The sequence below is a fragment of the Diachasma alloeum genome, unplaced genomic scaffold (assembly GCF_001412515.2).
Source record: "Diachasma alloeum isolate Michigan unplaced genomic scaffold, Dall2.0 Dall_scaffold_00212, whole genome shotgun sequence".
In the NCBI taxonomy this organism is placed as follows: domain Eukaryota; kingdom Metazoa; phylum Arthropoda; class Insecta; order Hymenoptera; family Braconidae; genus Diachasma; species Diachasma alloeum.
The window spans coordinates 1,446,083-1,461,109 of NW_021680377.1; the positions used below are offsets into that span (position 1 = coordinate 1,446,083).

The window sequence follows — 15,027 nt, forward strand, 5'->3', positions numbered from 1 at the left end:
GACCTACTAAATAATCAACACCATCTGACCCGTAATTTTCATCCATAATGATCCTCTCCAGTCTTTAAATCGATTCCAACTCGACTGAAGAGAGGAGAAAGAGATGACGATAAATCATCGAATCCCCTGCGACTCCGTCACCGTTTCATTTCAATTTAAAACGACTGGTGGAGTGAATGAGAGAAAGAGAATAAATAAGTAAGTAAAAAAATGACGCCTCGGAACATTTGAATCCATTGCGCCACGCAAATTGAAAAGGTCAAACGAGCGTGGAACGATAGCGCTCGCCCGCATCGCCTAGAAGATTGGTAACAATTTCCGTAAGACAGATCGCCGATGAGAAATATCATAAATGCCGCACGTGACGGCGAGAAGATTGTAGAATCACTTGCATATGTCAGTTGAAAGGAACAAATTGGAAAATTTATTGGTCTTTCGAACAAAAATATTGACTTCTCCCATTTTTTTATCTTAAATGCATATGTCAAATAAAATGTAATATTTTCCTTTGAAGACCTCACTTGATGCAAATGCGGGGTTGTGACGTCACGAAGGAAAAATTGAACATCACTTTGACTATGAAAATCAATAAATAACTACATGATTATAAATAATCCAAGCCATTTCCTATTCAGAAGCAAATGAAAACCTCCAATCCCAATCATAATCAATTTCTCCAAACCCCAAGAATCCCCGGATTCCTACAAAATTCCGGAACCCACCCCCGATCCCCGCGACACGAGGAAGCTACGAGGAAGTCTTCGTCCGAGCCGGCAGTCGTCCGCTCCCATTCCCCTCCCACACTCCGGCTACCACTCGGGAGCCTTCGGTCCTCCCCTCCCCACCCGCAAGCTTCGACTATTTCTCCTGGAGCCGGCTCCCCAGGCCAATCCGCCTGCCCCGTCCAACCAATTCCCCCAATGTAACCCCAGGCATTCCCCTGTAACAAATAACAACTCTCTTTCTCCCTCTCTTTCTTTCTCCTCCTCATCATTCCCGTTTATCTGTGTGTGAAGTTAATACCGCGGCGGGAGGGGTGGGGGAGATAGAGTGGGCAACCTTCCGCCATCCACTCGACACTTCCTAAAGGCCTGCCTCGAGAGTTTCAAGTGACGATATACAAAGAATTCTCAGTCGTTCGTCAGCCACAGTACGTGACGGTGCTGTTACTCCACGGTGCCGTCCCTGTTTATTTTCCACCCTTCGATCAATTATCCCTTATCACCCCCCTCCACCCGATAAACAAAACAAACACATAAAAGTGGATAAACGAGCGAATGTATAAACAATCAAGATGGTTAAAACAAAGCAGTGAGTGATGAGGAGAATAGTGAATAGAGGGGACAAATTATTGAACTGTTGACGGATCCTTTCATCGACTGTGATAGGTACCATAATAAAAAACATCAATTAATAGGGCAGAGTCTTTGTCACGCGAAATTGAAGATTTGTTGGTGATTATTATTATTATTTTTTTTTTTTGAGGAACTTTTGCCAGTTCCGTGTGTTATCAGACGTACGATTAGTCCACCGAAAATAACGTGCCCCTCGGAGTCAATCCCCTCCTGCCTCCCTCCAACAGTTCTTGGGTTATACATTTAGAGGGATTGACCAATGAACAGTGGTAAAGTGCAAGTTATATCGCGAGGAACGGCGAGACGGCAGCCAGTGACACTCATTCTTGGATTTTAGAGGAATTTAACTGAAGCTGGTCGAGGTAATTCGATGGTTTACTGTCATTTGGGGCTCATTTTTTGGGGAAAAAAATGATTCACTTCGTTTCAGACGTGGTGAATCAATTGTTTTGATGGAGTTTGCCTCTTATTTTGATGAAGAAATGGTGTTTGATGACTTTAAATTCTATGTTTGAATAGCATGAGAGTAATGTTTATGATTAAAAACCACCTGTGCAAAGTTGCCACGATTCTCGGGATTTAAGCCTTTTATATTCTCTTTATTCACTCTCGACAAACGTGCGAACACGAGACACGTTCGTGACTGGTGTACGATAAGACGTTTTTGCTGTATGTAGATTCTTGACGTAGATTGTGGACTGAGATTGGACACGGCCAGCAGGGTCATCAATCTCTGGATAATCGATTGGATTTTGTAATCCTTTAATCGAGTTTTTTGGAATTTTCCGCGGAATTAAATGACCACGTGCTGTTTCTGACCCCAAACAAGGGAGGGAGGAGGTGTCTGGAGTGGGATTGGCGCCAGTGATAAGCGAGAATAGACTTATTTGTCGGAAGTTTCGGATGATTTTCATTCGTGAATATCATTATAATTTATCTACGTTTTTTTTGTTTGAACAGGTTCACGTTTATGTTCAGTTTTTGACTGTTTGCTTAGACGTTTTTATTTCAATTCCGCTATGACGTCACTAAGTCGAAGAATAGGTTTCCATTGGCCCGGTGGGCGGAGTCGGATGCGCGCGCACATTTGAGGTTAGATCCTGACCCAACGATAGGATTTAAACAAATTGAATCTTGTTTTAAAATTTACAAAGTGATCTACTTTATCTCTAAAATGTATCGGATTGTAATCATACACTTGAGAATTAGCAATTGTCCCTCAATATTATTCGGCAATTAATTGATCACGTGCAATCAGAACGGTATATTTTTACAAATCAGTGGCTGTCGTAAATTATATTAGAGATTTATTTCCCCTCCTTGAGAACTAAAGCTGCCATCTCTTGGCACACGAACACACAGTTTCGTTGGCGTCGTCTCAGTCTCCTCAGCATTCTCACATATTCCTCTCCCTCCCCCCGGCATTTTCCTCCTTTTATTTCATTTTTTTATGGAACAAACTGGCAATGCCGGAAGAACTCGGGCGAACCGACTGCACTGTATCGCTGGTATAGCCATTTATTTTTAGTTATTTAGTTATGCATTACTCATTCGGGCTCTCTTATCTTATTGGTTTGTGTGTTCCTTCCGTTCATTACAATCCTCTGGATATTGTGATGACGTCTTTGGACGGGTTTCTTTACAATTCGGGATGTGGTTGGCATGATGCGAGACTTATACGGAATGTCGGGGCATTGATGAAAGACTCATCGACTGAAATTGTTATCTCTTGTTTGAGTTTCGGAAACAAATGGATTGATTGTAATTTTCCATGTTCAAGCTTCACTACTTTCCTAAGTTTTAAGTTGTGGAATATTTCACCGATGTCTTAACACAATCGCTTGATTTATCTGCTACTGACTTGTTCGATTTCTTGTTTGATTTTTTGAAGGGAATTTAGAATTTTAGATCATGATAATGCGTGGAACATTGTATTTTATGAGACGATGAGTCCTAAATTTTTCCTTTGATTCCGTCTCAAAATAAATTCTCCAACTTCGTGAACATGTGACGAAATTTTATTCAATTAAAACCCATCAGATGCTCAGTTCAATTGCCAAATGAATATCATAATTCCGTTACCATTTCAAGTATTCAATAGTTTTCAGTTGAATTAAACAATTCCATCCGTCCCAATGTACTCGTGAAACATTCAAAATCATTGATTTTCCACTCAATGGAATAATGGATATAGTTGAAAATTTAATAATGCTCAAAATTGTCGGTGACACGCATTTATTTTCGTCCCGATTTATCGATTTTCAGTCTAGTCCACCAGTTTCATCCTGAATTTCCATTTGTTCCCTTTGGCAGCGTTCACCCCCGTGTCTCTCTCTCTCTCTCGTCAGGGGTTACTTACCGTCGAGATAATACTCGGTGAAATGAGGGGAGAAGGCAGATTCGGAGCGTTAGGAAAGGGGACAAACGGGCAGTATAAAAGAAAACGTGTGGGGAGGGGGGGGGGTGAAACCTGGGGTTGAAGAGGGCTTTTGCGTCGAGGCGTAACTTTGTTCGAACTACTGGCGGACGAGACCGGAACGCGGAAGTATAAAAATTATGAGGAAGTTGGAAATTTTCAACTGCTGATGAAGAATGAATAGAAAAAGAATTCACTTCCCTGCCAAAAATAGAATTTTTTACATTTCTCCGGATGAAATGGTTCTGAGAATAATTTTTATGACTGAATAATTTCCGCAGTGAATAAAATTCGATGATAATTTCAGCCATTTTTCCATTCTTATTGTTATATCGTGAAATTTATTATCAATAAAATTCATGATTGAAATCACCAATGAATGATTGCCTGAATAAACAATAGCACTCGGTTCGGTAACCCAATAATTCTGCCAGTAGGTATATAATTCACGGTGTATTAAATATTGTCGTTTCAATCCATTCGAAATGTCGGAATATTTCCAATAAATTTAATCGTGGAGTCGTCCGTTCATCAGACAGTGACTGAATTAAAGTGGAATCAATTCGGGTGACGATGTTTTTGTGGTGAGAAATGCGGTAGTGGCTTGACCAAGCGCGAGCGTCAAGTATAGCCTGTCGGGGGTTTTAGTATAAGTACATTGGTCTTTCACGCACGCAATTAGTTATTCGCCAACACTGAATTGTTCCAAAGTTTTTGAATGAAAATCATGAATTTCAGATAAAAGACATTGTTATTCTAGTTGTTTGGTTTTTTACTCCCGTTGAAGGATTAAATTTCCTTCACTTGAAATATAATAACTAGAATTTCTCTGATCGATTAACGGTAGAATATCCGGGCAAATATTACACTCATCTGAGTAAGAGGCGTTTTGTAAATATCTCCTCTGTAATGTACCTTCATCGCAGCTCCGGACTGTACAAAGTTGGTAGAGAAACCGGTCCAGTATCCGGACCGGAAGTGCGGACCTTGGACCTGCGTCACGAATGTGTTCTTTCGTGTTTTCTTCTCATGAGGGGCCTGCGTGCTAGATGATCGTGGGTAAAAGGCGGCAAAGGGAATGCACGAACGAGTCGACTCGCCACTGGTTTCTGGGCCTCTGGATTTTATTTCACTTTTTAGTTTCATCCTTTCCCCTCCACCCTTTCGTCTTTTTTTGCCTCTCGACTCATCCTGTGGATGTCTTCAGCTTCTTTAGCACGTGATTTCCTCCCGCACTGTCTCCTCATCTTTCTCGCTTCTTCTTCAACAGGGGGGAGGGACTGAAAATCAGCGCAAAAGGAGAATCCCAGTGCATGGATGGATGGCATCCGGTGTTGGTGCCTCCTGTTCCTTAGATTTCTCGGGGAATGCACTCGACCGATGCAGCCAGTGAAACGTTAAACCAAAATATGAGGGAATTAATGAGTTTTAAGGATATTAACTGTTAGTAACTCGCACTATGAAAAAAATGCTTCATTCCTATTCGGGAGAAAGGATCGTTTTCAATTTTTACATCTCGGAATTTCTGATGAAAAAAAATCTGACAAACCTCCTTCGCGCTCAATTTATTTCTCTCGAAGAATTTTGTTTTTTCTTTCAAGTATGTAGAGCACTGATGGTCGGTAATGAGGTTGCAAATACTGTTTGAACACATATTTTCTCATCCGCAAATAGAGCATGCGAAATTGACCAATTGCACGGTATTTACCCGATAATTACGGAATTTTAACTAATAGCGGTTTTCGTGGCGTGGTTTTTTTTTCTACTCATCCAGATGTATGTTTTCTTGAAATTTGAGGACAAAAATGTCGATAAAACAGATGCACCCCTCACCCCCTCCCCCCCCCTGCCTGTTGGGCTCCAATTACACGTCGATATTCAAAAGAAAAAGTTGTTTGAAAGAAACACACTCGGATAAATTGCTATAAAATCATTGGTTCACGATAATTTTATACTTCAATTCGTCAGAGGTTGAACTCTCTTCCTCATCTCGTCCGGTCAGACCTGACGTTCTGATTCTATTATTGTACTCACTTCCTCTTAGAATATTTATACTACTGCTCACCAGACAGCTCATTCGCACCTATAGCCCTGCTCTCGTACAAAACCCATCATTCAACGGTATTAAACGGCATGAATTTTTATCGTTCGTCGGGTTATTTCGTTTCTTCATTCTCTTTTTTTCGTGTTTTAATGCCTCAAGACTTTTGGTATTTTATCGTTTAGTATTTTGTGAGCGACCTTTGATACACTGACTCGCTGGCTATTTTGTAAAGACTTGTAAATCCTCCATTATCTCTTGGGAAGTGATTTACAATTTTTCCTCATGCGCCGGAAGACAAATAGTGTGGAAACAATGGGATGTATTGGTCACCGAGAGAATATCGTGATGACTGTTTTCATTTTTATTTCTAAATATTTATTCGGGTGGGGTGAAGAATACTGGTCAAAACAAAAGTTCATTGCTCTAATGAAGCATTTTTTATGAATTAATAATCAATTTGTAAAGTTACTACAACGAGTTCAACTGTAATTTTAAATTTATCGTCATGAAATATTTCTATATTACTATTCTATTCTTGAATAATTGCGGAAAAAATTTATTTCAATTAATTTTGAGCGAAAGTAGCTTTTGTAAATTTTGAAATGCATTCTCCATCGTGAACATTGCATGAATAATATCCGGAATTCTCCCAAATTCATGATGAATGTAAATTTGAACACATATTGGTTTAAATTTCCCGGAGTGTTCGTCCTGTTTGAACAGAAAGGAAATGATATCACTGGGTTTTAAAATGAAGAAAGGCTGATTGGGCCGGGGAGAGGAGGCTGTTTCAAGTTTTTTTGTGGCAGTCACACTGGGGGACCCACGCATCGTTTATCGTCTCTAAAGAGAGAAAACTAACCTGTCACAGCTGGTCGCACCATTCAATCACTTTCCCCATGTGTTTTCACGCTGTGATGACATTTTAAATATTTTCCAAAAATTATTGTCCTTTTTCAAAATTTTCGGATCACGTTTCGGGGGAAAGTAGAAGAACCGTGAGGGTTAAAATGGCATTTTCGTCGATAAAACAACAATCCGCTGTTGTACTTTCTCAAAAAAACTTGAAAATAAATATGATTTTGAAAAAATCATAAACTTGTATTGAAAAAAATTGATCTCTTTAAAGACATGTGTAAGTCCTCACGCATGAACATCATAATTCGAATGTTAAAAAAACCTGAATAGATTTCCACAAAAGATGTCCCCCGCATTTCCACCTGAATCGATAACAAATCTCCTCTAAAACCGTTCTCACGCTCAGTCACACTTGCACAATAAATCCACCACTTCTAGCTTCTTGCAAGGATCCCCATTGCCCAAAGACACCATTGTATCCTCTCTCCTAATACCGTACGTCTTTATAAGTGTCAGCCACCCACCGGTGCCTCATAACGTCCCGAAAAAAAACGGTACAGATGAGCGAGTTTCTCTGATCTCAGTTTTTATAATATTTTTTTCCTTCCCGAAGCAGGTAGTCGTGTTGAGCTAGGTAAATGCAGGTAGACTGCTCCTTTCAGACTCTCAAAATATCTCCAGCCGCATCCGAAAATATTTCGATAGATTTTTTTTTTTAAGAATTCAATGAAGAAAAAAAAACGCCCAAAATATGTTTACGTTCCCGGTCGCTTTTATCGGAAATACCGACATTTTTTTTTCACTTTTTACTCGAATTACGATATAACACCCGGAGATGGAGACATTGTATCTTATCTCAATGCGATATGTACTACGGAATGTTGGGAGAATAATGGAGCGAATGAAAAAAAGTAAAATTGCAATTTTTAGCTATCACAAACTTTTTTCATAATCAATTGATGAAGAATTTATTTTCCATCCTAACGACATTTTTTTTATGGCAAACAAATTTTTCCACATTCAACAAAATATAAATAAAAAATATTCGCGTTCCATATTTCGGCAAAACAACGTGCAAACCTTGAACATCACCCTCGCAAGCACCAGATGCACTTGGATAGCTCCCGATTATGAAACATTTATCAGTGACAATTAAATCGAATTCGTTATCTAAGAGACACTGGTAAAATCTCAGTCCTAGATTAACGCAATCGACGGTGAAAAATACATTTGATCGATAATTATCGTCAAAATACACTGGCTATTTCGATCCCCTTATTACCAGCATTATTCCATCCATTTAGTGAAATCTTGTAACACGCAAAGTTGAAGGAAGAAATGTGGAAGGGGATGGCGATTGTTAAGGCGAGCCTCCACAAGCCGTGAAGTGACTTCCCGGAAACTCTAATCCAGTTCGTCATTGGTCCGAAGGAAGCACACTGTCGTAGATGTGTGTATACACGACATTACTTCCGCCTTCACGAAAAAGAAATATTGTTGGGAACTCTGCGGAGGTCAAAATTGTTATTCATCTGTAGAGAAGAATCAAAACAAGTTGCAAGTGTCAAGCCCATTTCAGAGGCGATTTTTGTGAACATCTCGCAGTCTAATGCAGATTTTCATTCAGGCCTTTTTTTGGAGCAGAACTTTTTTTCAAAATTGATTTTTCTTTATTGAACAAGTTTTGTCAAAATTCAAGAAAAAATAAATCACTTGAAAGAATTTTTTTAATTTTAAATGAATTTAAAAATAAAAAGACGTTGGCGTTTTCGGAGAAAATAATTTGAGAATTATTATTATGAGAAGCAAAAAAATGAAGAGATTGCGCTAATTTAACATTTGATCAATGCCTATGGGGAAACGCTGTCGTAATTCCGCCTTCACGAAAAACAAAGTCTGAACCAGTTGCCCGAGGTCAAAACTAAAAGTTCCGATGGAACTAATTTATTAAAGAATTTTTCGTTTTTTCTTCCATCTTCTTCGTCTCAAATGACGTATTCCGACGCCTACGGGGCAAAACGATGAATCAATTCATAAAAATATCGACGTCCGTTCATTATCATTTATTTCAAGTTATTCAAATGTCACCGAATCTAATCCTCCATTTCCGGCTTCACAAAAAGCTGTCGAACAATTTAATTAATTGTTTAAAAAGAATTATATGAAGAGTAACGTCAAATGTTTATGAGATATTCACAAGCATAAGAAGCTTCAAATAATATTGGTCGGAAATGGAGAAAGCTCAATTGACTTGACGTAATATATTTTGATTGCGCTTTCAAACAACACCTGATGAATTTCTAGGTTTTTTAATAGGACTTTCTGATTTTTCGTTTTCAGACAACGAACCTATTTATAAATCTTCAGTAATCTAGGGTCAAAAATTTCAAATGACGAATGACTGACGATTAAAAACGGTGTATTCACTCCTCTCTGTCCCTAATACTGGCCCAGCCCATCTCAATCATCCTCGCAACAATATCAGTGTGAAAATGAAACCGTCTATCGTCCCCATAGCCCCTCTCGCGTACCACCGATTATCATCATTAACAGGTCTTGCACGTAGTAATCGACTGTTCCATTGCGTAAGAATTAACCGAGGCGAGCCTGAGTACCAAAGTAAAAGATAGAGATACGTATGCCCAGGTCTGCGGTATACACTCGAATCGATGAATTCGTTGTGCAATCGCACGTCTTACGAAACAGGAAATTAAAAAAAAAAGGGAGAGAAGAAAAAAAGGAATAGTGAAGAGAGAAAAAAATACAAGGGGGAGTGGGGAAAAAGTGGGAAACTGGAAATAAGAAAGTCGGAACGATTCTACCGAGTTACATCATTGCAGGTTATTGAGTGAGACCTGGTTATAAACTCATAACCCGTTGTTCTAGTTTATTATGCGTGTGATTAATGCAATGATTGATATTGCATGTCGACTTATTTGAATGAAAAATTACGGAATATTTTATACACGATTTTCGATTTTTTTTTTCGATTTTCGTCTGGGAGCTCTTTCTCCTCGAATAAAACGCGAAAGAACCTTCCGAATATTCTGACAGAGACGGATATATCGGTTCAACTGAGCGTGACGAAGGCGAGAGAGATGCCCATCACAATAACCGAAAAAGAAAGAGGGGAAAAAGGAAGAAAGGACAGGGTCTGGAATTTCAACGTCAACTCATCGGAATCCCTCTTTTCTCGGTTCTACATTCCCATGATCCATTCAGTTCCGAATTTCTGGAAAAAAATAAATTATGGGGTCTTTAGGAAGGGAAATCGTTAGGCCCTTTCAAAATATAAGAAAATATTAGTACAGGGGGTTATTTTGCATGAAAATGGAGAGAAGATGCAAAATATTTTTCTGAAATATTTTGATGTGGACTATGAAACCCTAAAAAGACGGAAATTTTTGTTTTTATGAGATAAAAGTTAATGCATTGAATGATAAAAGAGGAATCTCATGGAAAAAAAATTTGAGGAAAGTCACGTAGAAGGGAGATAATACAAAAAAAATTTTTTTTCTACAAAACCGTTGAGGGATAATTTCCTGCTTGGACCAGCCTCTCAATAAAAAATAATAATTTCCCCATAGAAACCGTTGAAGCAAGTGTACGACACCCCTGATTTGACTCTTGACAAGAAAAAAAAGGAAAAAATGTACACAAGAAGTGATGAATTTCCCGGGCCAAGTGTTCTGTTTTCACATGCTGTCTTGGGGTGAAATTTAAAGACGCAAAGGGCAGAGGTTTCAAAGGCAAACTATGTGGGACTGAGGAGGTGGGGCAAACCCGACTGGGGCTCAAAGGCAGTGCGGCGAAACGAGGAGGAGAAATATATATATATATATATTTTTTTTTTAAAGAAGAAGAAGAAGAAGAAGAAGGAGAGTGCGAGGGACGGAGAGGAAAGAGAAGAGAGAGGCTGTAGTGGTGTTGGCTTCCTCTCTTCAGGGCAGGTTTTAAGGTCTGGACCGCTTGGTGAAGAGGCCCGTTCCCATGACGAGAAGCTGGTGCCGAGTGACGAGGGTGAACCGGGCTTTTTATCGACTTCCGGTCGATGTTACTCGGTATGCACGTGCACCAACGGCCTCGATCGCTTTGCTCTCTTTGTGGGGGCCCTCTCAAGAACCAGTGATTCTCAAATCTCAACAGATGAATACGATTTTAAAACTACACCAGTGTAACAGGTTGTTGTTATTATACATGAATGCTTCTGAGAAATATGTCTGGGGGGGGTCTTATGCCTTCATTATGGATTTAAAAGATATCCAGGCGCGTTGAACATTTAGCAGTTGTTTTATAATTTTTATGAAGATCTGAGTAGAATTAAAATGTGCAAATATTGATTGAAAAGTCGTATTCATCAATAATAGATGAGTTTATTGAGTGGAAAAGTGTTTTACTCCCAACAATATCATTCACCTGCCGGAAAAACCCCGCAATTCCCGGATAAATCATCATTCATCGAAATCCCAGGGAAATTTCCGTTTCCGTCGACCACAATAGAACACTCTTATCGCAATCAAACAGCGCGATAACAAGATAAGAATTCCCCATCTGTAATATTGAAATTTCAACCTCCCAAGAACTAATTGATGAAAATCGTCTCGATGATCGTGTTTTCCATGTGTAATTTTCACATCTATTGGCACATACACTCATCCACGTGAACGTTTGCGGAAATACCGAAGAAATGACTGGAGTCTGAATGAATAATCCCGTCTTATCTCGATTCAATAAAAAATTCATTTGCGTACAGCGAGAATTGTGAAAAATATTTCGTGTCGAAGTGAGCTCGAAACGGCAGGAGGTGTTATTAGTAAATAAAACATACTTTACCACTTCCGTCTCGCGATAAATAACGATTTGAATGGCTCCAGCCGTATACTTTCAACATTATACTCACGTACGCACCGATAATGCACGTTTTACTACGATTACTTATATTAATTTATCGAAAACACGGTAGTGCGACGAAAATTCCGTCTCTCCATACTTCAGATAAGTTATCGCTGCATTTTTTGAGTTATAAAAACCACTGATTAATCCTATAATTTTCATCGCAAATCCGTCATCTTGAGCGGCGAATAAATGTTTTCGTTGTTGGATACATGAAAAAATTTCCATAAAAAATATGTTAATAACTTCCTCATAGGTAAATCGCCTCATCATAAAAATTGATTCACTCGTCGAATGAAGTGACAGAATCGGATGGCTGTTCTCCGAATGAATTCAATACCGCTCGTGTACTTTTCCCCATGCGTCACTATTTTCGCAGGAAGGAGAAGAACGACGAGGAAGAAGTACAACCGGAGGAGCGCGAAAAAATGCTTCAGCCTGCGTGTGTCCCGTGAATTCTTGGTTCCTCGGGTGTGTGCGACCCTGGATCGGTCGAAGACCCCGAACGTCATATACTGGCGCCTTATTCTCATCTCGTTCTCTCCCGATTGTGCTCGAAAAAATCATATGAGATGCATTTTCATCGCCTCATTCTCTATTTTTGCTTTAAATATCTGTGGCAATGAAGAGAGAAAAAAAACAATCCGGCAATTCCCCTCGCTATTTTTATTTTTTTTTCGGTTCGAAAAAACTGGTTTTCATTTTTTTATTATTTTGAGCGAAGAGATGTTTGGGAATTTCGATAATTGATTTTTCATTCTAATTAGTAATTATTCAACCGGAGAAGTACAACTACAATGCCCCAAGTGTTTACGCTGACGCACGCATAACGAACGATTATGCTTGCCCGCGTAACTCAGCGCATGCGTAACTACGGTCGCTTGAAAATTCCCCTTATATAGGGGGGTGGGGACGGGGGTTGTCCGCTCAAATACACTTTTTTCCGTGTTGCGTTTGTGTCGCCGGGTGTCTCATCTCCCCTCATGCCGCACTCCCTTGTCGTCAAATCTAGGAGCCGACTCGACACGAATGTGACGGTTCATTGGGCGAATTCAGCCGAGTCCAATAGCCTTTGTTTTTACTGTGGGATGATGGGAGGAGTTGACAATTGTTGGGGGTTTGTAAAGCTGATTGATTGGAATTGAAGGATGATTTCAATTTTTTTTCTTATTGCGGATGAGATTTGAGAAACTCTCCAAATTGAATGATGAATAAAAGCCATAATCAATGGAAATATCCATTTTATTCAATTTAAACGGCAATTCTGCTTATTGCGAAAAATTGGACACAACTGGACTTGAAAAAATTGATTCATTTTGTCTCATCATTTGACATCAACCTAGATACTAGCAAAATATCTTGAGAGCCAGGAATAAAAATTGTCCCCAAATGTTGAAACCTATATACCCCATCGACAATCAATTCCAGCCACCTCTCGAAAAACAGTTTCCCAGAAAATATCCTTATCCGCAAAAAATATCTCTGATTTTTCCTCTCTGTCCTTCCCGCCCCGCCCAATCCTGCAAAAAAAAATCTCAACCAAAACCGACAAACACCAAGAAAAAATCCCCGTCATATGCAGCTATAACCACCCGACTGTTATGTCACTAGTTGACCAGACGACATAATGCTTGATCTAACGCCCCACTCCGGGATGACGCCATCATGAGAAACAATTTTCTCCGTGACAAAGTGCACACCGTGCGCTGCAGTAACAACTCCAGCAGCACCGTAAGAATAAAAAAAAAGAAGCTAAATCTACGCAAATAAAAATATTCTCGGTGGAAGGAGTAGAGGAAAAAGGAGGCGAACCCGGAAGGGTGGCGAGGTGACACCAAGTGGAGTAGAAGGAAAAGGGGGCGACTGAGATCTCGGAATCAGACGAGGCAAAAGAGGAAGAACTAGTAGGCGAATGAGTCGTGGGGCGGAGGGGATTACGCAGGCCAGCGTTCCTTATATTGTGATAAATCTCGACTTGTAGTCGGCTCGTCGAAGCGTCAAGGACCTTCCTGGTTCAACTGGCGTCTGCTCGACAGAGTGGGGGAGCCTCACTCCGTAGTTTGCGTAGCAGTGGGGAATGAGGAAGGGCGTGAGGGGGTATCAGCGTTATAATCCCACTCCCACCTTCCTTCCTATTATTTTAATGTTTTATATTCTTCCCTGTTGTATCATCGAATACGAGAGGTGAAGCTCGCACGATCGTTGGGGTTCCCCCCTTTCTGCACGTGGCGCTCACTTGGAAATCGGTGCCAGGGCATCTCTACCCGTGTACACGCTTACGGCTTCCTTATTTGAGAATGGTACGGTAGTCGAGTTTAGCTGGAGCTACGGAGGTTATTGCGTAATTTTCGTGATGTATGTGGTGGAGACTTTTTTGTGGAGGGGTTTTTAACCCAGTTCACACCGTTGTTATCTCATTTATTTAGGGGAATATGTTTGGGTTTTTGTCCTTATTATATGGAGGTATTTGCCGTGGTTGGAAACAGAATGCGGATTCGATTGTTTTATTTTGTTTAGATAATTGGAATGTTGGAAAATATAGTTTTATTCACTTGATTAGTTGAATTATCAATTTGAAATTGATACGCAATGACAAATGAAGAAATAATGAAAATGAAAGTTTCAAAAGCAAAAGGCAAATGCTTCATAATGAAACAATTTCCAGTTGGAACATTTCAATTCTTCTATTCAGCAATTTTTTCACAACTTAAAAATGTTGAAATATCGTATTTGAACTCAATACCTTGTGACACCACTTAAATATCATGGTCACGTACATTTGATTCTGCAGCCCATGTGTTTATTGTCATTCATGGTACTGAGCCCAAAAGCCCCCGTGTTATACGTGACGGTATTTGAAAACTATTGGTAAAAAGAAACACGAAAAAACATAATGAAAGAAAAAAACAGCGTTGAAAGAACAACAAAAGATTTCCTACTCTCGACACGAATAGAACAAATCCCCGAGAAAAACCATCAACACCTCAATTTTTTTTTATCGCACGTTAATGACCTCGAAATTGTTCATTCATAAATAATAAATATAACAAAATAGTTCCCCTTTCGTTATATATCTCAATGAAGTGCAATTATCGTTAGTGTAATCTCTTTCATTGCTTGAAAAATTTTCTACAAGATTCTCGTGTCGCATTTGAGAAAATGAGGAAGCGACAAATAACGTCACCTCTATTCTTTATTTTTTACTCTCCTCATCCCGGAGGGCAATTGCACAAGTGACATTATTAAACCCATTTAAGCGAATGACCGAGAGAGACGAATACACATACCCCCAAAGGTTGAAAACACTTTGAAAAGGCGGAATGGGAGATAAAAAAAAACGCCAAGAGAGACAGGAGAATAAAAAAAATGGCAAAGAGGAGAGGTCACTATACTCTTCCCCAGGAGCGTAACTTCTTGCCGGCTGGAGGAGATCGTGCTGTAGCGCAACGGAGCCCCCCCCC

At 39.7% G+C, this 15,027-nt stretch overlaps 1 protein-coding gene across 3 annotated transcripts in view; it reads left to right on the forward strand.

Annotated features, from left to right (window-relative positions):
- Positions 1-1,101: 1,101 nt before the first annotated feature.
- The window catches only part of LOC107036895 (ets DNA-binding protein pokkuri), a 19,917-nt gene continuing 5,991 nt past the window's right edge, over positions 1,102-15,027 (forward strand). Inside the window, exons 1-2 of one of the 3 annotated variants that reach the window (XM_015255140.1) lie at positions 1,102-1,388; positions 1,486-1,717. The gene's annotated coding sequence lies outside the window, so the exon portion shown is untranslated. Of the gene's footprint in view, positions 1,718-15,027 lie in introns of all 3 variants that reach the window. The other 2 variants (XM_015255139.1, XM_015255141.1) reach the window with 2 other exon arrangements.